The sequence below is a fragment of the Lissotriton helveticus genome, chromosome 7 (assembly GCF_964261635.1).
Source record: "Lissotriton helveticus chromosome 7, aLisHel1.1, whole genome shotgun sequence".
In the NCBI taxonomy this organism is placed as follows: Eukaryota; Metazoa; Chordata; class Amphibia; order Caudata; family Salamandridae; genus Lissotriton; species Lissotriton helveticus.
In genome coordinates, this window is record NC_136068.1 from 90,876,408 (window position 1) to 90,894,224 (window position 17,817).

A 17,817-nucleotide genomic window follows, 5' to 3' on the forward strand; every position below is an offset into this window, starting at 1 on the left:
GCGCACCTCACGGCGCCAATCCGGTGCACTCACGCTGGTCACTGGGTGGGGCCTCCCCCGGCGACCGATCCTCCAGCCGCTGCTACGCCCGCCCGCTCCCCGGGGCGTCCAAGCGCTGTGGTCCGCCGCTCCCCCAGCGCTCCGACGACTCACCGCTCGCCGCCGCACGTCAGCGGCCTCCTCTGCGGCACACTCAGCGGCCGGGCGGCCCCGCACTCCTGCAGTGTCCCTGGCCGCGCTGCTCGAGCCCAGCTCCGGCGCTCCAGCCGGCCGGAGGAGCAGGTGGGGGAGGGGGCGCCGCTACCTTCAGTTCTCCGCGCCGTCCTCCGCCGTCGCACAGGGCCCGCACCTACTGTCCGTTCCTCGGCGCTCCGCCTCACGGCGGACCTCCAGGCGCCTCCAAGCAGCCCCGCACCGCTCCCCCCACAGGTCTCGGAGCTTCACTCCGTCTGCGCCGCCATCTTGTTTCCTCCGTCCAGCCGAGCCGGGCCGATCACCAGGTCCGTTCCACGCGGCTCCCAGGGTCCGACGGGGGCTAGACTGTCCCCATCAGGTCAGCGACCTTCCACGACCATACTTGTAGCTGCCAGGTAACATGGGGCAGGGTAAATCAGGAGTGAAGACGGGACTCGGCGCGGAGCAACTCGCTCACGCTGCCATCCCGGTCGGCGCCGAAACCACGCCCCCCACGTCAACAACATCTTAACAGACTATTTGGAGTCCAACTGTCTGTTGCGTGCCTCCCAGACAGGATTTCGTCCTCAACATGGTACCGAAACCGCTATGTTAGCGGTTACAGAAGAAGCAAGAGCTATTCTTGATCAGGGAGGAAAGGTGGCCATTATCTTGTTAGATCTTAGCGCCGTGTTCGACACGGTGAACAATGCCACGCTATTACATCGACTGGCTGGCATGGGCGTGTCGGGCGCGGCCCTGGACTGGCTTGCCTCCTTTCTGAGCGAGCGTTTCTTCCAGGTCTTCGAGGGTGAGACAGTCTCTCCCAAACATCATTTCAGGTGCGGGGTTCCTCAGGGCTCCTCCCTGAGCCTGACCCTTTTTAACGCCTACATGGAACCTCTGAACAGGATAGTCCATCCCTTTGGTGTGCGTATTGTCACCTACGCGGATGATACGCAGCTGGTGGTCTCACTAGACCACGCAGATGGATCATCCAACACCTTAGGCCCCTGTCTAGAGGCTGTTGCCAGATGGATGCAAGCCTCCTGTCTGAAACTTAACGGGGAGAAGACAGACATCATTCTCCTCGGAAATTCCTCCCCGTCTGTTCTTGCACCCGTCTGGCCACCATGTCTTGGCGCTCTCCCCGCCCCTAGGTCCCAGATAAAGAGCCTCGGGATCTGGCTCGACACTGCCCTCGATTTCTCGGTCCAGGCTACTAAGACCGCCACCACTTGCTTTGGACTAATGAGGATGCTCCGGCGGGTGCTCCCTTTGCTCCCTCTCCAGGCGAGGAGGATCATGGTCCAGGCCCTGATTCTCTCCCGCCTGGACTACGGGAATGCTCTCTATCTGGGAGCACCGGCCTCGGTACTTCAGAAGCTTCAGGTCACACAAAATAGTGCGGCCCGCCTACTGTTTAATCTGCCCCGTCGGCAGTCGGCGAGGAAGGCTCTGAAAGACCTCCATTGGCTCCCAATGGCTGCCAGAGTGCAGTTCAAGGCTTTGTGCATCCTGCACAAATCCTTCCATCGTGTAGGCCCAGCGATTCTGCACCCCCTGGTTACGCCCTATGTTCCAGCCCGCTCCCTTCGTTCTGGCACCCTGCAGCTGGCTACCTCCTCTAAAATCAATAAAGCCCGGTGGGGTGGCCGCTCTTTTTCCCACTCGGCGGCCAGACTCTGGAACGCCCTTCCCCTCACCATCCGAGGAAACAGCAACCTCCTGTCTTTTAGAAAGGCCTTGAAAACGCATTTGTTTGCAAAATCCTGCTGATCTGCCCTGAACCTGCGCTAAACCATTTAATCTTCAAGCGCTGCGAGGCCTCAGGGCAGTTATGCGCTATACAAATGCAATTTTTCATTTCATTTCATTTCATTGATTCCAGGATGATCTAATTTTCTGGGGTCCTGTACTTATACCCTTAAAAGTTTGATCCCTTTGTGCAGGAGGGCTCTGAGCCCGGTCTGAACCAGTTCTGGGTGTTCCTTGAACACGTTTTCCTGGCCTCTCCTTTCCTTTCAGGGCGAGGGGCAGGGTTGATAGCAGCCCAGCAGGAGGTGGAGCCAGCATTGTGGAAGGCAGGCACAGCCCTATTCAGGCCCAGGTGCTATCACCTCCCACCACTCAAGATGCAGATTTATTTCATTCTGCCTAGGACTGACTCAGCCAGCCTCCTGGGGGCTCCCAGACCCTGTCACTCTCAAACCAGACAGCCAATTCACAAACAGGCCAAGGCACACAGAAGGGTCAGACAAGAGAACAGCAACTTTCTAAAAGTGCTGTTCTCAAACACAGGATTTAAAAACAACCTTTCCTAAAAGATGTGTTATTAAATTCTGAGTTCAGGGATACCCGACTTTTATGTCCTATCTTGCTCCTATGGGAAGATATGCTGGTAGCCACTGTAGTCAGCATCCCCCATGATGGCCTTTGGGGCAAGACAGCCTTACAATAGTGAAAAACGAAAATGGCTGTAATTCACTACCAGAGCATGTCACCTGCACAAGTACATGCTCTACCTTTCACATACACTGCACCCTGCCCAAGGGGGTACCTTGGGCCTTCCATAGGGGTGACCAATGTGTACAGAGAGGGAAGGGTTAGGCCTGGCCAGTGGGGACACCCACCAGGAGGACATGGCAGTTCACAGACTGCACACAGGCACTGCTGTGGCAGGCCTGAGACACAATTTTAGGGCTACCCATGTGGGTGGCACAATCAGTGCTGCAGGCCCACTAGTAGCATTTATTATCACCAGCCCTGGCACACTCAGTGCACTTTACCAGGGACTTCTTGGTGGCACTAATATGCCAAATATGGATAACCAATCTCAATAACAATTTACACAGGGAGCACTTGCACTTTGACACTGAACGGCAGTGGCAAACTGCCCAAAGCATCTAAACCAGCAAAAACGAAATCCAGCACAGCATCAAAAATACAGGAGGCAGAGGCAAAAAGATAGGGGGAAACCACGCAAAAGATGCCAGGTCTAACAGTCACCTTGATCGGAGTCTTCGAGCGTTCCCCTCCCGCCCCATTAGAGCGATGCATGCACAGCAAGATAGACTGAGCAAAGCATCCCGCTGCCAAATGACACAATCTTAACAAGTATTGAGCATAAATGTTCGACACCTAAATAGCCCAGTAAAGTTCAAGGCGATCTTCTCTCACCTAAAGCAGTTGGGCTGGGATGTCTGCATGCTCCAGGAGACATTTCTATTAGCCAAGGACACTCACTTCATGCACTCCCGGAAGTTCCTACAACAGTACTGGACATCAGGCATGACTAAAAATAATGGATAGCCATTCTGCTCACTTAGACGTTTTGCAGGAAGGTCATATCCACACTCATGGAAATCTTAGGCAGGGCACTGCGGATCAGGCTTCAATGGGGGTCCATGCAGTTCAGGGTCACCTCCCTATATGCTCCAAATGAAACACAGGAACACTTCCTCCTTAACGCCCTAGAACAAGTCTTAGCCATAGTGATAAGGAGGGATCTCAAAGTTGTCATGGATACTAGCCTAGACTTATCGAGCCAGCGCACAACACAGACAGGAGCCGTGTCGCCCGCTGGAATACAATGGTTAACCGTCAGTTCGCTTACTGACATCTGGAGAAACACACACCCCGATACCAGAGATTACACATTTTTTCTCAGCTGCCCATAAATCCTAGGCCCGCATAGACCATTTCCTCATAACAGTTGCCTTGAAAGACTATGTAGGGGATACCACCATTGAGCCTCGCTCCCTGTCTGACCATGCCCCAATCATTCTATTGCTGAATCTTAGCAAATTCCCAGCCCGTCCATCTCAGTGGTGGATACAAGACACCATACAATAATCTGAACAAATGGTAAAAACGATACACACAACTATCACAATTTATCAAGCATTGATGACCTTGAGGAAGCGCGTCTTGCTTCGGTATGGGAGGCATTGAAACTAGTGATACGAGGTGAGCTAATTTCGATCTCTGTGGAAGAGAAAAGGCTGTGCGCAGAAAAGCGTAAACAGATGGAGACAGCAGTAGCAGAGATTGAGCCAATTGATAAGGCCCTGCCCTAGTGTGGAGGGAACTGGAAAAACATTGTATGACCCTATGGTGCCTCGACCTAGACTGAGTGGAATACGCCCTGATGCACTTCCAGCATAAATTCTATGTTAGCGGTGACCGCTCATACCTCATGCTAGCTCATAGACTGCGCCACAAAGAAACATCTGGATCAGTTGCAGTGATCTGGACTCCTTCTGGAACAGAAGTATGTTCAGACTCCGAGATTGTAGAGGCCTTCCAAGCTTTCTATAGTAGGTTATATGTGGGAGAGGACTCTCCCTCAGTGACATAGACTCCTATATTCAGGTAGCTCGTCTAACACTGATTCCATCGGCAATAGCTTCACAGCTGGATCACCTCATTCAAGTAGATGAAGTGACATCAGTGATTTCTCACCTTAAACTCTCCTGAGCACCGTGCCCTGACAGCATCACCCCTATGTTCTAAAAAAAATATTGTCAGACCTTAACCCCTCTGCGGGCACAGTTGTTCAAAGCGTTTCTCGACACAGGGTGTCTACCTGACTTGCTATCAGAGGCACCCATCTCAGTTATCCTAAAGCCCCACAAGGATCCATTGGAATACAGATCATACTGCTCCATCTCTCTACTCAATATGGAAGCGAAGAGTTTCAACAGGATTCTGGCTGCGAGCCTCAATCCCCTCATGGCGGACCTGGTCGATCCAGATGAAACCGGGTTTATTCCCTCGAGGCAATGTAGGGACAAAACAAATGCCTCATACATCTGACGGATCTCATCCGCCGGTCCAGGAAAGAAGCTCTTCTACTCTCTGTCGACATGGAAAAAGCGTTCAACAGAGTCCATTTTGGATTTGGGGGCTGGTTCCTGGCCTGGACTCAATGCATTTACAGCATCCCTAGAGCATCCGTTAAGGTCAACGGATTCTCCTCCAAGCCCTTTCTCATACACCGGGGGACAAGACAGGGCTCCCCTATTTTCCCGTTGCTCTTTATGCTCTACATGAAGCCTATGGAGCAAAAAATTCAAGACTCACTGATCACAGGGATCCAACTTGAGGCAGACACACACACCTTAGTTTATATAAAGATGACATGGCCCTCTCCCTAACAAACCCTACGATCTCACTCTCCGCCCTAGTAGAAGAGTTTAGGTGCTTTGGCGGCGCCTCCGGGTTTAAGGTTAGCATTGCGATGTCCCAGACTCTAAACCCCTCTGCCCCCCCATCCTTGGCAGTGTCACTACGCATGCAATTTCCGTTCTCCTGGGATGAGGATGCAGTACCGTACCTGGGCATCCTCTTGGCTCGAATACCGGAAAAGACGCTCTGACACGTGGCCCAATAAAAACATTGTCGTCTTCACTAAGGGGGTCATTTGGATGGCGGATGGACTGGAGTCCGTCTGCCATCCTGGTGGTGACAGGGACCGTCCACCATGTATGCGGCTGTCCCGTACACCAAATCAGGATGCGACCGTCACCATGGTGGTCGCATGTTGCCGTTTAACATTACGTGGGTGCTGCTGACTGCAGCCACTGTGCATGCCACGTAGTGTTGTGAAATGAAGGGGGTCCCATGGGTACCCCTCAGTGCACCCACACCTCCCCCAACACAAGGGGGGCCGGCAACAGGCCCCTGTAACAAATCCCACCAGCCTTTCCATGGCGGTATATCCGCCATGGAAAGGTTGGCTGTAGCCAGCATCCTAATTTGGTGGACAGTGCCTGCTAGGCTTGGGGGTGACGGGCCTTCCGCAATTGTAATCAGCCCATAAGTTAGCATGAGCACGCTGCGGTTTGCCTGCTGCTTTGCAAACGTTACTGCACGTCTTTTTTTTGCGATAACTTCTATGATTGTTTTCACATGAGGACTCATCGCTGTGTTCACTCTGCATATTCCTGGAATCTTGACTGAACATAATGTGAAAGGTCTAACAACAATGCCCCCTGTTATTTTGTTCTGGCCAGGCCTTAGCCCTTAGACAAAACATACCGATGAAGCTGTTATTTAGACAATGCACTTTGGTTTTATTCGAATACACGAATAGGTAGCACACATTTGGAGGGGGACCTCTCCAGGGAGAAAAGCGATGCAGCATCTATGATGTAGATCTACCATCCATCAAATGAGGTATGGGGTCTGCTGACAAAGCACAGTAAGCTTTTAATATATAATAATACTGTGTCGTAGCAAGGGGAGGGAGGTTAGGTTCTATTGTTTTTCCATGATGACATCTCCCTTCATGATTTATGGACTAGCTGCTATGATGACTGTATTTGTACTATGCATTGTCAAGCTTGTTGTGGCACATATACTGCATGTTAGGGCACGTTAGTTAAATAAATATTTTAAACTGTTTTGTTTCTCTGTCAGACCTATTGTGCACAAGTACAAAAGTGCGAGTGAAAGGGTGTGTCTTGTTACCGTGATTCCTTAGAGATCTGGGAGTGTTGTGTTCTGGGGAGTCTAATCATCCCCTCTGTGAGTGAGTAGGAGAGCAAGTGAGACACTATAGCTAGTTGGTCCTGGGCTCATGGGTACTAAGGTGGTAGGATGACTCAGCCCCTATACCCCTGCACATAGTTCTGTGTTTGTGCTGAATCCCTGCAACAGCTGGTGGCCAACTAAGGCCCCATAACAGAGATCAGTAAAGGGGTGGTCTACAATCTGGCTGAAACCAAATAACTGAAGATAGGAAGTGAGGTGGGAGGGAGATGAGAACGTGTCATTGGAACAATCCCAGTCGTCATGTAGAACAGCTGTTTTTTCTTCACACACATGCATATACGGATTTTCACTTTCTTAGATATCATGCCCATATAAAAAATTTTGAAAGGGTATTTAATAAGGTACACCACATTCATTGGATTACATTTGGTGTGCCTCCTCTGTTCCCAAGGTGTCCTTCGGCCCAGGTCGATTGGTTTAGCTGGAGGCGTAAATCTGCATACCGAACGCACTCCGCAAGAAAAGTCTAATATTACTCGCGGAAGATCACAAAGAATACATTGCCCCTGACAAACCTGCTTTGCGCCCGTACCGACCAGTAGGCCCCTTAGACTAGTCTTCCTTTTAAAGGAAAGCAAGGGTTTTTCAAAAAGCATATTGTCAATGTTCAAAATGAGCATATTACCACTGTTCAAAATGTGCATTTTACCACTGTTCAAAATGAGCATATTAACTACCACTGTTCACAATGAGCAGATTACCACTGATCAACAAGAGCATATCACCAGGGTTAAAAAATGAGCATATCACTACTGTTCAACATGAGCATATTACCACTGTTCGACATGAGCATATTACCACTGTTCAACATGAGCATATTACCACTGTTCAACATGAGCATATCACCACTGTTCAAAATGGGCATATCAACACTGTTCAAAATGAGCATATCACCACGGATCAACATGAGCATATTACCACTGTTCAACATGAGCATACTGCCACTGTTCAAAATGAGCATATCACCACTGATCAACATGAGCATATCACCACTGTTCCAAATGGGCATATCACCACATTCAAAATGAGCATATCACCACGGATCAACATGAGCATATTACCACTGTTCAACATGAGCATACTGCCACTGTTCAAAATGAGCATATCACCACTGATCAACATGAGCATATCACCACTGTTCAAAATTAGCATATTACCACTGTTCAAAATGAGCATATCAGCACTGTTGAAAATGTGCACATCAACACTGTTCAAAATGAGCATATTACCACTGTTCAAAATGAGCATATCACCACTGTTCAAAATGAGCATATCAGCACTGTTGAAAATGTGCACATCAACACTGTTCAAAAAGAGCATATTACCACTGTTCAAAAAGAGCATATCACCACTGTTCAAAATGAGCATATCACCACTGTTCAAATTAGCATTTCAGCACTGTTGAAAATGTGCACATCAACACTGTTCAAAAAGAGCATATTACCACTGTTCAAAAAGAGAATATCACCACTGTTGAAAATGAGCATATTGCCACTGTTCAAAATGAGCATAGTACCACTGTTCAAAATGTGCATATTACCACTGTTCAACATGCGCATATCACTACTGTTCAACATGCGCATGTCACTACTGTTCAACATGACCATTGTTCAAAATGTGCATATTACCACTGTACAAAATGAGTATATCAGCACTGTACAAAATGTGCACATCAACACTGTTCAAAAAGAGCATATTTCCACTGTTCAAAATGTGCATATTACCACTGTTCAAAATGTGCATATTACCACCGTTCAAAATGAGCATATCACCACTGTTGAAAATGTGCACATCAACACTGTTCAAATGTGCATATTTCCACAACCAACACTTATCGAATTTTCACACAAGCTATCACATACAATAAAAGGCCATGTTCTACTGTGTTATGCTCTGATAACAGTAGGCTTTATTCGTTTCACAAAAAATACGATTTCCTTATTACTGCTAGTACAGGGGCCCCGTTACCATTGGTACAGCAGGTGCAGTGTCACCGGTCCCAGGGGCATAAGAACCTCACTGTACCCCAAATAACAGGTGTGTTATAACAACCGACTCGATTGCGCCGTTTTCCTTGTTTTCATTTACACCGGTGAGGCCTCTGCTATGCCACTGTGCTGAAGATCACACATTGACAGCTAAGCCTGGTCTTCTCGGCGTTCAGCCAGCTCCTGCTTACAGCCTCAGCAACGCATCGTGAACCTGGCGCGTGCCTTGTGTCCAGTCCGCTATTTCTGCAGTCACGAAGAACACTTGTCCTGCTTGTCACACCCTACAATTGCACAATCTCAGAAAGAGGTCCGTTTACTTCTGCACCTATTTTGTTTGTTTTTCACGCAGCCGATCGTTTACAAGTGAGAGCGCTCTCTGCAGTGCGGCAGGTGTTAAGCGGCAACAGGTTTGCGAGGCCGGGCGTCATTTTTTCAAACACCTTTTGCCATTCTGTAACGCAGCATCGCGTTACCATGGCAACCCTCTTATTATGAAGAGGATAATCAGTGTGAGGAGGAGTACCTTGGGGAGGGTGGTCGAGGGGAGGTGGGCAGTTACAGAACAGGGCGATGTACTGCAGCGAAGGAAGACAGCGAAAAGGGCAGCCGTGAAGCCATGTTTGCATTTGAATACAAAGCTATAAATAAACAAGCATTGGCCCGTAGGTCTGGCTAATCTATGAAAGTTTCATTGAACGTCGATCTTGTGTGTGAGGTTGCGTGATGGGTGAGTGGCTGAAAGGGTGAACGTTGCAGCCTTAAGGGGCGAGACTAAGGCATTGCTGAAGCTGGTTGGAGTTATTTTTTTCATTGTACTCTATTTTTATTGTTTTTTTAGAAAAGCAAATTAACAAAAAATATTGCACATATATTGCTCACATGCCATTGACTCACTAAACATCCCTCAATATGAGGTGAATGCCTTCAATTAACCAAACAGAGAGAGGACAAAATCAACACTGCGTCGTAGAGGTATGCTTAAATACTTATCATTTGAGAAGGAAGATGCATCATCCTATCCCCCAGCATGCCCTAATTCCCCCCCTTTGGCAGTACTTTCCTTCATATATTGAATAACCCTGGGTGCAGTTCGCATAGTCGCACACCGTGTAGCTATGCGAAGTGCACTTCACACTACGCAAGCTATGCGTAGCTACGCGAACTGCGTAGTGTGGTAGGGAAACTGCTGTTCACACTGATTGCACAGTACCAGATGCATGTCAGTGCTGTGCAATCATTGCAAACGGCATCTTGCACACTGCAAGCGGTCGTTTTCTGCCACTCGAGTAGATTTGTACTCGAGCTGCAGTTTTTTCAACACGGACTGGTAGTTTCTCATCGCGAGCGGTCGTGAGCATACGCGACCACTCGCAATGAGAAACCTGACCTCCCCATGTTGAGAATATCGCCGAGAGGTTTATTTTCCACGCTTGCGATCGGCAACTTGATGTTGCTGATGCGAACGAGGAAAAAGTCTCGCCGGGATGTCAATTTGCTCGCTCGCGGTCGCCAACTTGACGTTAAGGACTGCAAGCAAGCAGAAAATGCCCACTACGCTATGCGTTTTTGCACTGTGCTACATGCAATTTGCATAGCTCGTAGTTGCGCAAACTATGCAAACTACGCGAGCAAAGTGTAATCCTACACCCAGGCTTAATATTGACTTCACGATAATCATACTGATATTGATTCTGCTCCAGGTGTGTATCTGAGGCACGGTATCAATGGCCCATTGCTTAGCTATACCTGTGTGTGCAACCATCAACTACCATCCTGTATATCATCATCTTGTACCTTGGCATTACCAACTCTTCCCTCATCCCAAAATCACCAACTTGGCACATAGTTCCAATCGTTCCTCCAGAACCCTTGTCAGCACAGCATGCGCATTTGGTGCAAAAAATCCCTATCCCTGGACATCCCCAGGCCTTCTGAAAGAATTTTCCAAGTTCATCACAACAGCACACACATGTCGGGTCAAGGACTAAATTCATGCCATGCAGATGGGCCAGATGGTCATATATACTATGTAGAATTTTGAGTTGAATTGTTCTAGCTGAAATTTGTGCACCTGCCATGAAGACCCTGAGGGGCATATTTGCAATGAAGTGACAGAGCGTGGCGTTAGCCTTCTTGGCTTAACGCTGCACTCTGCCACTTCTGAAACGCAGGGCTGAACCGTATTTACAAAATATGGTGCAGCCCTGCGTTTCCCACTGTGCTTGTGGCAATCTCAGATGCCTAGCGCCAACGCAGGCACCTTTGCACCATAGTGTAAGGGTGCCTGCGTTGTGGGGAATGATTGTTTCTGTGCAGGAAGTTGTCCTTTCCTGCACATAAACAATTTTAAATGGCAACTTGTACCTTCTATGTGCAGTTTTGTGCAGCCCACATAGAAGTTGCAACTCGTCCTCTGTAAAATTATTGTTTATTTGCAGGAAGGGACACCTTCCTGTACATGAACAATCATGCATGGCATTTTGCTGCTTTTATGTGTGCTGCAGAAAGCAGCACACATAAAAACAGCAAAAACGAGGAGAAATAAAGCATTTCTACTCATTGCACACGGTTAAGACCACGTTTGCCCTGTTCTTAATTTTGGCAATGTCCCATATTTATGCCACTCTTGTAAACATGGGGCAGCGTCAAAATCAATGGGTGTTGCGGCGGAGCGCCCACCACAACACCCAACAATAAGCCACATTAAGTAAAGAAGGCGAAGCCCATATCGCCACCACAGCATACAAAAAGTGATTTTCTGGTGGTGATAGGGGCATCTTAATATGCCCCTGAGTGTGCTGGGAGAGGCTAAAGCTTTGGGAATAGAATGTGTCATTCGCGAACCTGTTCCTAGTGGTGAGAAAGCTGGACAGGAAGCAATTGGCTGTGGTTGTGGAATTATACTATGCCATGGATCTCCATGAGCATGGTGGGTGGCACAGAAACATTTGGCAGTCTAATTCGATTCCTTGAACCTGTTCTTTTTAGTATAAAGGCTGTGTGGTGTCTGATTGTCTGTGTTTGCTAAGTAACAATAGATCATGTGATCTGCTAAACGTGCTAGATAATTGTGCCCGATTGAGACTTTGGCACACTGGTTAGCTTTCTTGAACGTGTTTCTGGTGATGAGAAAGCCGAGAGGCCCATGAATAGTTGGAGGTGCAGAACAGCTGTAAGTCACATGATCTCCAGGTGCATGCAGGCTTGTAGGGCAAGACTGAGGCCTGGGGCACACTGTGTTGCTGTCTTGAATGGTTCCTAGTGGTGACTTTCCTGTGCAAGACATCATTGTCAGGGGCTGTGGAGAAGCAGTAGGTGACATGACCTTGGTGCACATTTTGGTTTGAAAGGTGAGAGTGAGACCTTTATCATTTTGTTTGGCTTTTAAACTTGTTCCTGGTGGCATGGAAATTGCAGCAGAGCATGATTGCCTGTGTCACTGGAACAGCAGAGGTTCACGTGATCTCTGGATCCCATGCTGTGCTGGGTTTTGGTGTTTGACGGATAAATTGGCAAGGTTGATGGCTTCCTTGAGCCTCTTACACACCTTGGGAAACCTGTGATGCCCAAGAGATAAGAGGTATCATTAGTTCCAGGGTTGGGGTTTGTAGGGATTACAGTGCATTCCCTGAGGATACTCCAAGAACGTGGGGAGTACTGGGAGAATCAGGAAAGCTCCATACAGCTTTCTTAGTCATTCCCTATTTTTCCCTGGATTTTTCAGCTGCTTTCAGGACAACAGATCAGCGGAATTAACACAGAAGGGAATATTTACAATGAAATGGCACAGCACAGTGAAGCAAGCTATTTTGCTGGGCTGAGCTGTGTAATTTAAAAAATGAAGGAATGCGCTGTATTTACAAGAATATGGTGCACGCCTTTGCTCTCCCCTGCGCCGTGCACAAACAGCAGCTGTGCGCCAATTCAGGCACCCTTGCACCTTGGTGCAAGGGTTCCTGCGTTGCAGGGATGATTGTCTTTGTGCAGGAAGGGGCACCTTCCTGCAGAAAAACAACCATTAATGGTGTTTTGATCCTTTTATGTGTGCTGCAGAATGCAACACACATAGAAAGAGCAAAAAACAAGGAGTAATGGGTGTTGAATGGGAACACCCACAGCAAAACCCATGACACTCCCCTTTGACGTAAAGTACTGCGTTAAAGAGGGCCACATTTGCAAGGCGTGTAAAGTCACGCAAAGTGCATTTGCTTGGCCTTGTAAATATGGGCCAGCACACAGCGCCACTGGTCTGTCAAAAAAAAGTGATGTTGTGGTGGTGCTAGGGGCTTGTAAATATTCCCCGGAATCTAGTAATTCTAGTGGGGCCACTAACTACAGTAACTCCTAATGAGACAAGTAGAATATTACCCAAGTTAGGCTTCAGTGAGCTATCATGCTGTGCAGGCTTAAGGAATGCTCTTCTGGGTGGGAGGCTGAGGTCCAAGCTGGTGTCTGGCAGTAAACAACCTTTACAATGAAACTTTTACAACGCACTACCATTACAACGTGGTCATTACAACGCAAACCATTACAACGCATTGCGCTGGGGGCGCTCTAGGATAGGGAATAGGTTAATTTACTATCCAATAACCTTCCCTAGTGTCCACGGGGACTGGAGTTGGAATAGTAAATTAAACTATTCACTATCCAACACCCAAAAGCACTATGCGTTGTAATGGATTGCGATGTAAAAACCGCGTTGTAAAGGCAGGCGTTGTAATAGCCTGCGTTGTAACGTCATACATCCGTGTCTGGCCATGTTTCTCAGATGCCTTGGGCAGACATCGCCTCTTAAAAGATTTAACCAAGACATCGAAGAGTGATCAAAGTAATAGCTGGTGGTTCCCCCTGGATTCCTTAAAAGAACTGCAGAGGTCCCTGTGTTAGCTCTACACTGCACAGATCACACAGCGCCACCTGCCATGTGCCCTCAGGCAACTGGAGATTAAAGCGACGCATCTGTGCAGATGTAAATCAAAGGCTAACAACTACGGCTGCCCTGGCTGGCTATACATCAGAGATGCCGCGTGCCACATTCGTCTTCGTATAGAGATGTCACATATTTCACTCATTGACATAGGGGTTGACAGAACAGATATTATACTGGGTTATTTCTAAGCTAGACCGACAGATGGGTGCTCCTTGTATCTGACTGTGCGCGCTTTGTATGTAATTGTAGTTATGCCATTAAACCGGCTTGAGCTGAACAAGGGTATAGACATGTTTTTTTCTGTGCATTGCTCAACCACAGTCACATGAAGGTTGAAAGAGAAATCAAATAGCCTATTCTCTAATTCAGTGCTTGGACTTTAGGGATAATGCATACAATGGGGGTTTCATGCCCATAGCTCCCTCCAACAATTGAAGGCAACAGCATAAAAGAAGAAGATCAAAACTGAAAGCAAAGTGTTGATGGGCAGCATTGATTGGGTTCTTGGGGCCTTGGGCTTAGACCTGCAAGACTATTTTCAAGAAATCTTTTAAGTGTGAATTGTTGTACATAATCCATTGTTTGTTGTATTTTGTTTAATTTATGTAATTACTCTTCCTTGGATGTTTTAAAATATATATATATATTTACACATGTTTTAGAGCCTTTAGCCTCACCGAAAGAGGTCGCAATTAAAGTACAGTTCCGATTAGTTCAACTCAAAATACTACACAGTGCCTATATTTGTCCTGTGACCCAAAGGTCAAGATGAGTAGGAGACCCAACCAGTCCTGTCTCAGATAGTGTGGATGGGAATCTACCTTTTTCCACATCATTTGTGAGTGCCCAGTGATTTAAGACTTTTGGGAATCAATAGTGGCATCTCCGAGGTGGCAACTTGATCACCTCGTCTAAATCGTGTCTCCTAAATGTGTGGGAAGCAACGGATTGGGCCGTATTGAGCAGATTTGGGTGACCCTGGGCATGATGATTGCAAAGCATAATATAGCCTGTTTGTGGGGGGGGCAGTCACAGCACCTTTGCGTAGAGACTGGAAATGAGATATGGACTGGTGCATGGTGGCAGAGAAGGTGATATATGAAGGCCGAGGCTGCCCCCATAAACTGTAGAAGATTTGGGCCAGTGGAACATTCACAGAGGTAGTCCATGCGTTGCTCCCATAGTAATGTCTTTGGAGGCAGGCATCTTCAGAAATGTAACAATGTATGTATGTCAAGATAACAAGTGACAGTGAAGCATAGATTTTTCTGTGTAGAGCTGGATCGATATGCATAGACTGGTCATACTTACAGATATTGAACGGTAGCTGCTGTGGTATTCCGATCAACGTGCTTTGTCTTTGTACCCAATAAAGTGATGTAATATATAAAAAAAAAGGGCAAATGTTGCACCTTGGTTACATCTGATGCAATGTAACTTACAACAAAGGTGGTGTGGTGGTGGTGTTTCGGATGTCCTCAGTTCGTTGCTTGACGAAAAAGGTATGTGGTTCTTTGACTTAAATTGTAAATATTTGTAACTTGCCAGTGTAAAAATATGAGAATTTAAACTACATCACGTACAGTCTAAAATATATATTCCTGCCTCCTCTTAGACCCATCACAAAATCCTGATCTCTGTAGTTTGATGAACCTTAGATCCAAATCATTATAAGGTCTGTGTACAGAACTTGTTCTGAGATGCTCTGGCTACAGGAAACGTGTTCCGCATAAAGCTCCCTGCTGTTCTTTGGAGCTATGAGTGATGAATCACATATCCAACAATGTTTTTTTATTTTTACTATCTCTCTCATAAATTATTCCTATTCTGAAAGCAATTGAAAGAAAAATTCACTTCTCTGCTTTTCTCAAACAAAAGCTTGTTCTTGAGGTTTGCAAAATGTTGCTTTTTTTAAGTATCTACTACACACTCTAGGGTACTGTGTGCACAGAGGTGACAGCTTTGCTGTCACTTGATGAGTCCACGAGAGTAACTCTATCAACTCGCGCAATTTCACCTGCAACACATACATATCCACAATATACAAAAGTGCCTTCATAACATGCAGAGATGATTTCTCAGGTCTCTGCTATATGTAAAATATGCTATCACAAATTCTGCCTTTTCTGTCTTTGAAGATCCTCCACCCATATTATCCATAAAAGCAGTGTGGCTTAACTTAGAGGCAATGTGTAAAGCATTTGTATAGAACTCAAACAGTAAATGAGTGAAAACACTGTACAAGAAAGAATTCCCAAACCATTGTAGAAACATAGAGAATAAATTATTGAATAAAATGACACCAAAGTGATAAAAATCAAAAAGGTGGGACTGGAGTTATATGTTTTTAAAGTTTAAAGTTAAAATAGCACTAAAAGGTGCGAAGAGCCAACTGCAGGTATCTGGTTACTCCTTACCAGGAGAAAGTTGCAAATTCAGGCGGCCCATGATAGGGCCCAGGCCGCACTGGAATTTGTACCTTTTGTCCTTGATGTAGAGGCTCCATGGTGGTGCGATGTAAAGCTAAGTGTCATGCTGCGGGATCACTGACAGAATATCGACAGTCAAAATATCGACTTGCCAAAATATCGAGGTAAAAATATAGAATGGCAGAATATCGACTTCCTTTCTACAAACAGGTAAGTACAAAAATATCGACTCCAAAATATCGATAGGAAAAAATATAGACAGTCAAAATATCGAATTTTTTAAATATCTTAAAAGTTATTTTAAAGTAATATAAGAATAAATATAATTAATTTAAACATACTTAAAATACTTAAATAAAGTTAAAATTAATAAATAATTAATGTAACTAAAAACAAAATACTTTTAAAACATATATATATATATATTATATATATATATATATATATATATATATATATATATATATATATATATATATATATATATATATATATACATATTATTAACAAAACATATACAATAATTTTTCCGTAGGATAGCGATAGGGTTAAATTTACTATTCACACTCCAGAGAGTGCAACAGTAGGGAAAGCGTTGGATAGCGTAGGGATAAAAATTACTATTCCCAATCCAGTGAGCGCAACAGTAGGGAAAGCGTTGGATAGCCTAGGGGTAAAAATAACTATTCCTACTCCAGAGAGTGCAACAGTAGGGAAAGTGTTGGATAGCGTAGAAGTAAAAATTACTATTCCCACTCCAGTGAGTGCAACAGTATAGAAAGCGTTGGTTAGCGTAGGGATAAAAATTACTATTCCTACTCCAGAGAGTGCAACAGTAGGGAAAGTGTTGGATAGCGTAAGGATAAAGATTACTATTCCCACTCCAGTGAGTGCAACAGTAGGGAAAGCGTTGGATAGCGTAGGGGTAAAAATAACTATTCCTACTCCAGAGAGTGCAACAGTAGGGAAAGTGTTGGATAGCGTAGAAGTAAAAATTACTATTCCCACTCCAGTGAGTGCAACAGTAGAGAAAGCGTTGGATAGCGTAGGGATAAAAATTACTATTCCTACTCCAGAGAGTGCAACAGTAGGGAAAGTGTTGGATAGCGTAAGGATAAAGATTACTATTCCCACTCCAGTGAGTGCAACAGTAGGGAAAGCGTTGGATAGCGTAGGGGTAAAAATTACTATTCCAACTCCAGAAAGTGCATCAGTAGGGAAAACGTTGGATAGAGTAGGGGTAACAATTACTATTCCCACTCCAGTGAGTGCAACAGTAGGGAAAGCGTTGCATAGCGTAGGAGTAAAAATTACTATTCCCACTCCAGTGAGTGCAACAGTAGGGAAAGCGTTGGATAGCGTAGGGGTAAAAATTACTATTCCAACTCCAGAGAGTGCAACAGTAGGGAAAGCGTTGAATAGCGTAGGGGTACAAATAACTATTCCCACTCCAGAGAGTGCAACCGTAGGGAAAGTTTTGGATAGCGTAGGAGTAAAAATTACTATTCCCACTCCAGTGAGTGCAACAGTAGAGAAAACGTTGGATAGCGTAGGGATAAAAATTACTATTCCTACTCCAGAGAGTGCAAAAGTAGGGAAAGTGTTGGATAGAGTAAGGATAAAAATTAGTATTCCCTCTCCAGTGAGTGCAACAGTAGGGAAAGCGTTGGATAGCGTAGGGGTAAAAATTACTATTCCAACTCCAGAGAGTGCATCAGTAGGGAAAGCGTTGGCT